A 7,491-nucleotide genomic window follows, 5' to 3' on the forward strand; every position below is an offset into this window, starting at 1 on the left:
TGCCGTGCTCATCGGGCTGTTATCCTTGATCCGGCGCTGTTCTTTGTTACGGCACGGTTTCCCGTTTCCATCTCTGAGTTCGGATGTACTTGGGTCGCTGGTGCTGCTTCTTGCCAACCAGCTATCCTCTCCTTCGCAAAAGCGGGTCATGAGGCTTGTCAATGCGGCCATTGTTCTTGGCTTTTCTTGGCCGAGGTGTCTGGCGAGCCATTCGTCTCGGACGCTATGTTTGAAAGCTGCTAGGGCTTCAGCGTCCGGACAGTTGACTATCTGATTCTTTTTGGTAAGAAATATGTTCCAGAGTTTCCGGGCCGACTTTCTGGGTTGTTGAGTTATATGACTCAGATTGTCTGCATACAGAGGTCGGACATAGGTCCCTTGAAAATTTGCCCGGAAAGCATCCTCAAGCTCTTCCCAACTTCCTATGGTGTTTTCGGGAAGGCTTTTAAGCCAATGCCGGGCTGGCCCTTTGATCTTAAGGGGTAAGTATTTTATGGCGTGAAGGTCATCTCCTCTAGCCATGTGTATGTGGAGGATATAATCCTCAATCCAGACTCCGGGGTCTGTTGTTCCGTCGTATGCCTCTATGTTTACGGGCTTGAATCCCGCTGGAAATTCATGGTCCAGTACCTCATCGGTGAAACATAGGGGATGTGCGGCGCCCCTGTAAGTAGGTGTGCCGTGATGTTCGGATATTTTTTGCGTCGCATTGCTTACTAGAGCTTGCTTTCTTGGCCCGTAGATGGATCTGGTTGGACCGTTGTTATGATGCGAATCCTTGGGCGGATCGCATGCCGGGTTTAGTGCGGCGTCCTTTGTCGCTTGATGTCGATCGTGGGGTCATCTATCCGACCTGGTGGCTTCGTTGTTTTTTGACTGTGGGGGCTCTAAGGCCTCTTCATCAAATTCCGGTAGTAATTTCCGCTTCGTATAACTCTTTGCGTGATGACTGTTGCCGTACTTGTGTGCGGTATTGAGTACTTTGCCCCATCTGATTCTGAGTGCATCTTTCGCTGTTTTGAGCTTCCGCTTCTGCTTTTTCAGGCTGCGCGCAGTGGCGACGAGCCTTTGGTGGAGGTTCTTCTGTTCTAGCGACTTATCCGGCGTGAGTTCGTCCGAACTATCATTTTCGCCGGGGACGGATTGTTTGGTTCGTCCGCCCTGTTTGAACTGTTACTCGATGGCATGTTCGTCTTCCGTTGATTCGCCCTGCTCTATGGCTGGGTCCTTGTCGTGGTGGGGCTTGGCGCGGCGCTTACACCGCCGCTTTGATTGTTTTTCGAGGGAACGATCCCTGGTTGCGCCCTTTTGATCCTCGTCGTTGCTTCTTTTAGGTGTGTCCACCATGCATACATCGTATGATGAGGTGATTGTCCGGTGCTCTATAGGCGCTGGTTCTTGATTGTCTCCTTTGTCGGCGTCCATACCGTCGATGCCTTCGGAGTCAAAGTCGAGCATGTCGGTTAGATTGTCGACAGTGTCAAAGTGGGTGGTGGGTGGGTTTCGAATTTCTTCGTCGTCCGCATCCCAACCTCGCTAACCCTAGTCCGGCCAGGGCTCTCCTGACAAAAGAGAGACTTTAGTGAATTCAGGATGTCACCGAAGGGTGAGTGCTGAAAGACGTCCGCGGCGGTGAACTCCATGATCGGAGCCCAATTGGGTTCGATCGGAGGGGGTGCGGAAGATTCGGAGTCCGGAAAGGAGTCCGGCACCTTGGAGTCACAGGCCTCACAAAGGACTAGGCCGGCATTCGGCTCGATCGCCGTAGAAATTGCGGCTCCTGGGGCGGCGTCGAACCGTCCGTCCCCGACTGGCATGGTCGGCTCCGAGCTAAGGGTCGGAGCGGACACCTGAGCGGCGCTCTGGGCGCTGTCCGGCGGCAGAGCTAGATCATTCCCATCGTGACAGTGCGGCGCGCTCGGCCGTGGCTCGAATCCGTCGAAGATCAAGTCCCCGCGGATGTCGATCGTGTAGTTTAATCTTCCAAATCTGACCTGATGGCCAGGGGCGTAGCTTTCCATATGCTCCAGATGGCCAAGCGAATTGGCCCGCAGTGCAAAGCCGCCGAATATGAAGATCTGTCCGGGGAGAAAAGTCTCAACCTGGACCGCGTCGTGGTTGATGATCGAAGAAGCCATCGGGCCTAAAGGTGACGACACAGAGGAACTCTCAATGAAAGCACCAATGTCAGTGTCAAAACCGGCGGATCTCGGGTAGGGGGTCCCGAACTGTGCGTCTAGGCGGATGGTAACAGGAGACAAGGGACACGATGTTTTTACCCAGGTTCGGGCCCTCTCGATGGAGGTAAAACCCTACTCCTTCTTGATTAATATTGATGATATGGGTAGTACAAGAGTTGATCTACCACGATATCAGAGAGGATAAACCCTAGAAGCTAGCCTATGGTATGATTGTTGTTCGTCCTACGGACTAAAACTCTCCGGCTTATATAGACACTAAGAGGGCTAGGGTTACACAGAGTCGGTTACAATGGGAGGAGATCTTCATATCAAATCGCCAAGCTTGCCTTCCACGCCAAGGAAAGTCCTATCCGGACACGGGACGAAGTCTTCAATCTTGTATCTTCATAGTCCGGGATATTTACTGAAGACAACAATGGTCATAGCATTGATTTGCTGCTTCAAACCGGTCAGTTCTTCTACTACCAGATTAAGGGCTGCCTCAGCATCCTCCGCCTATTTTACTAGAGTTGCTTTTTCAGCATCCCATCCTGCCCATTCACTTTTAAAGTTTTCCTTCAATTGCTCCATGGCTGTAAAGGCACTGGTCAGCTCGTCTTTTGCCTTGGAAGTTTCTGCTTGCTGGGACTTGATGTTTTCTTGAAGATCGGCGAGTTGAGATTCTTTTTTGCTCAGATCATCCTGGAAGAGACAGTTAATGAGTTGGTAGTGCATGTTTGAAGTCCCAAGCACATAACAAGTTATACACTTGGCACTTGGGGGCTAATGCCTATCGCTTCTTCTCAACAATATGGTAAAGTCTCAAGGCTCAATACAAGTATTAATCTTGGCACTTGGGGGCTAATGCCTATCGCTTCTTATCAACAATATAGTAAAGTCCCAAGGCTCAATACAAGTATTAATCTTGGCACTTGGGGGCTAATGCCTATTTGCTCAAAAACAAAGTTGAGGATTTTTTCCCGGTAAACCGGTTTCAGAAGGTAGTCAACAAGAAGTGTGAGCCTTACAACATGAAGTCCCAATTCATCTTGAGGAGATAAACCGGCCCTTGGGGGCTACACAGGTGAAGTTGAATTCTTATTCTATAAAGTCCCAGTTCATCTTGAAGAGATAAACCGGCCGTTGGGGGCTGCTGGAGTTGATATTATCAACAAATCAGAAGGGAGGAATATTTATGAAAAGTTCAAACAGGATTTACCTCATAGCGCTCCTTCATTAGGCCTACTGAACCGGCTTCATAGTCGCGGCTTGTGTACATACGGGTTAAGAATCCAGAATGCAGGTCTTGGCTGTTGAGGTGGGCATAGCTTGATAAATTCTGTTTTCCACTTATCCTTGTCCGGAGCAGGAATTTATTCTTTGGCACTATGCTTTGACAAAGCGATAGGATTGCCAGGGAGGCATAACCCGTACCAGTAACGACAACATCCTCATCAGCGCCTTTAGCCGGGCTTGGCGGGTCATCAGCATGAGCCATTGGATCAACATTCATGTGTTCAGCTTCAGTTGCTTGATCCGGCAACGGCGGGTCATCTGGAATATTGTCAACATCTAGGCATGACAGTTCAGGAGTCTTTTCCGGTTCACCCCGAATGGGGTCTTCAGCTGGTTTGTTCACTTTGGCCTTCTTTCTGGCTCTGGCTTTGGCCCTGGAAAATAATTAGTATCTATCAGAACAATGCAAGGATCAAAAATATGAAGGTATGACGGATTAGCAAAATCTGCTCACCCAGGAACTGTTTTAATGGTCGGAAGCTTCGTCCCTGTTGATTCGCCAGAATATGAATGGGAGGTTCCCTGGTAATTCGAGTCAGACGGATTAAGAGGATATCAGAAATAACCCACCTTGGGACAAGGTATATCAGAAGTACAAGAGACCTCTTCACGGCGTTTACGAACCGGAGTGTTCGGTAAACCGGAGGAAGTAACCACTTGTCCGCTATGCCGGGTTGTGCGGCGAGCTTCATGCTGCTATGTCCTCAAAAGAAAGTGCGGATCCGAATAAGCTAGAGGGTGTGAAAATTTTACTTTCCAGACTGCTCGACAGATTTTTGGTGTTGGCAGAGGATCTGAATCGGAAGAAAGGATAATTACCTCTACATCATCAGCATGGCTAGCCTCCGCATCATCCTAGTAATGATCATTGTCAATAAGGTGTATGAAAAAAGAACCAAGAGAATCAAGTTCTACCTCTGACTCCGAATCATCAAGATCTTTATTATTGGTTGGGTCAGGGGATTCGATAGTTTTCTTCTTCGCAGGTTTCTTTGTAACTTTGGTCTTACGGTGAGGCATTTTTACCGGTTTATCCTGCGGTTTCTTCGGTTTATCCTGCGGCTTCCTCTTCCAGAACGGATCATCACCATGCAAAGGTGGACAACAAGTTATAAGGAAATATTTACAGGAGGTCGAATTAAGACAAGAATGATGCAATTCTTACAGCTGGCAGTTTATTGGAGACACAAAAGGGACTAAGCCATGTCTTGCTACACTCAGATACTGGTTCATCCAACATCTTCTTGACAGATTCAGTAATCTCATCGTCAGTTAGCTGAATATCAATGTGCCGCTGAGGGTCTTTGACATCCCCTGTGTACTCGCACATTAAATCGGGGCGACGGCTTAAGGGCAAGATGCTCCAAGAGACCCACCAACGGAAAAAGTCAATGCCAGTTAAACCATTTGACATAAAGGCTCTAAGCTTTGCCAGTTGAGGGGCATATTTGGTTCGTTCCTTGTAGTGAGCCGTTGGGGGAATGAATGTGTGTTGGTAAGCCGGTGAGCATGATAACCCGACAGAGGATTTTCATCAGCTGGAGATGTGTTTTGGCAGTAAAACCAAGTCAGATTCCAGTCTTCGGGGTGGCTATGATGCTTGGCATGAGGAAAACTGACATCTTTCCTTTTCTGGATTGATACCCCGCCAAGTTTAGTATTGGGCCCGTCCATAAATTCAATACGGCGATTTAAGTAAAAGAAGTCTCTGAAGAGCTCAACGGTAGGTTCTCCTTGCAGATAAACCTCGCAAAACACTTGAAAATTACATATATTGGACACAGAGTTCGGTCCAATATCTTGAGGACGGATCTGAAAGCTAGCAAGCACGTGACGGAAGAATTTTGATCCGGGAGGGCTAAAACCTCGACCCAGATGATCAGCAAATACAATCACCTCTCCATCCTTGGGTTCAGGAAGATTTTCTGGACCAGGGACCCGCCAGTGGATGATTTCTTTACTCACTAAAGCGCCAGTTGCAACACACATGTTCAGCTGCTCTTCGGTAACCCGGGAAGGAACCCAATTGCAGGCATAAAATTGTTTGGACATTTCAATGAAAAGCTGGAAAAAGATTGGTGCCGGTTTAAGAAGCCATGATCAATTGCAAAAAGTAAAGGGGCAGGAAGTATTCAAGAATAAAAGAGTTATAAACCGGAGATATGCTGTCAGGTTGCAGAGATAAGCAATTGGCAGTTTAAAAGGGGACTAATGGTACCTGGCGGATTATGATTCAGAAGTTAAACCGCCCGCACAGCTGCCAAGTTTTAGATCTATGAGTGAAAAGTGACTAAGTGTTGCAGAAACAGGTTTTACAGATTGATGCTATCATTTTGGATCAAATGCAGTTCAAAAAAGGGGAAAAGGTCTGAAACCCTAAGTTGTGACAGCGAAGCAGTTCACGGATTCAGACGGGATCTCTTGCAAAAGGGGAGGCATTCAAGTATTAAAAATGAGTGCTGGGATCAGTACCGTGCGAGATAATCAGTAGGCCTTGCATCAACAAACTACAAGACAGGGGAGGCAAAGAGGAATGGCGAACACTGATGAACACCGATGAATACAGAAACCCCAATGACAGATCTAGGGTTGAAGGAAAGAAGACTTACCGGTGTCACAGGAGCAGCGGAGAGGCACCGCGATTCTCTGGTAAGCTCAGGGTGATGCAGCGGCCAGAGTTGAGGTCGAGGACGAAGACATGGCGGCGGTGGCTGAGCTTGAACGTTAGGTCGACGCGAGGAAGAAGAAGAAGTGAAGAGGCATGAGGGGGGGGGGAAAGTAAAAATGACCCTTGGCGATATTTATAAGGCAAAGAGATAAGCGACAAGCACGAGAATCGAGGAGCCCGAAAAATGGATAAGTGACAGAGTTCTCGCCTCGTTTTTTGGAGGCTCATTAATAAAGGGGAGGTATGTATGGTTTTTTAATAAACAGGTGACATCATGGTGGTTTACAATAATATCAGAAGATGACATCATGACGGATTACAAGGCGTATGCTAAGTATTGAAGAAGGATTTTTCCTAAGTGTTGAAGATTGACATGAACAGGTTCAAATCAATCTCGGGCCTAATGTTGGGGATATAACTGGTGGGTATAAACCACCCAGGAGGGGCCATTTTATCCACAGAGAGACTACCAATATTGAAGCCCATGAAGTCATAGAAGATGGCGATTTATGAAGGAAACATAATAGAGGGAGCCCAAAAATCCCAGAGGCGGGTTAGGGCCCATAGACATAAACCGCCATAGGCGTGTAACTTGTAATGTAAGGTAGGAAAAGGTAGATACCGAGCCGGACATGTTTATGAACCGGCCTCGGGATTCTGTAGACCGACAGGCATCAACCTGTGTATATAAAGGGACGACCCGACGGCGGTTAAGGGACAAGAAACAACAACTCGAGAGCCAGGCAAAGCGGATTCGCTCCCTGGTCATCGAAACCCCATCAATTCCACCATAACTGGATCGTAGGCTTTTACCTTCACCGCAAGGGGCCGAACCAGTATAAACTCCCTGTGTCCTTTGTCCGGTTTAACCCCTTTAAGCTAATCTCGTTGCGATGACTCCACGACTAAGTCCTTACGCTAGGACATCTGACGTGACAATTCCACAACACTTAGCATTAAGATTGTTACAGTTTTATTGCTACTGCTTTCTTCATGACTTATACATGTTCCTCTGACTATGAGATTATGCAACTCCTGAATACCGGAGGAACACCTTGTGTGCTATCAAACATCACAATGTAACTGGGTGATTATAAAGATGCTCTACAGGTGTCTCTAAAGGTGTTTGTTGGGTTGGCATAGATCAAGATTAGGATTTGTCACTCCGTGTATCGGAGAGATATCTCTGGGCCCTCTCGGTAATGCTCACCACTATAAGCCTTGCAAGCAATGTGACTAATGAGTTAGTTACAAGATGAAGCATTACGGAACGAGTAAAGAGACTTGCCGGTAACAAGATTGAACTAGGTATGATGATACCGATGATCAGATCTCGGGCAAGTAACA

Source organism: Triticum dicoccoides, chromosome 2B, assembly GCF_002162155.2.
Source record: "Triticum dicoccoides isolate Atlit2015 ecotype Zavitan chromosome 2B, WEW_v2.0, whole genome shotgun sequence".
NCBI classification, from domain to species: Eukaryota; Viridiplantae; Streptophyta; class Magnoliopsida; order Poales; family Poaceae; genus Triticum; species Triticum dicoccoides.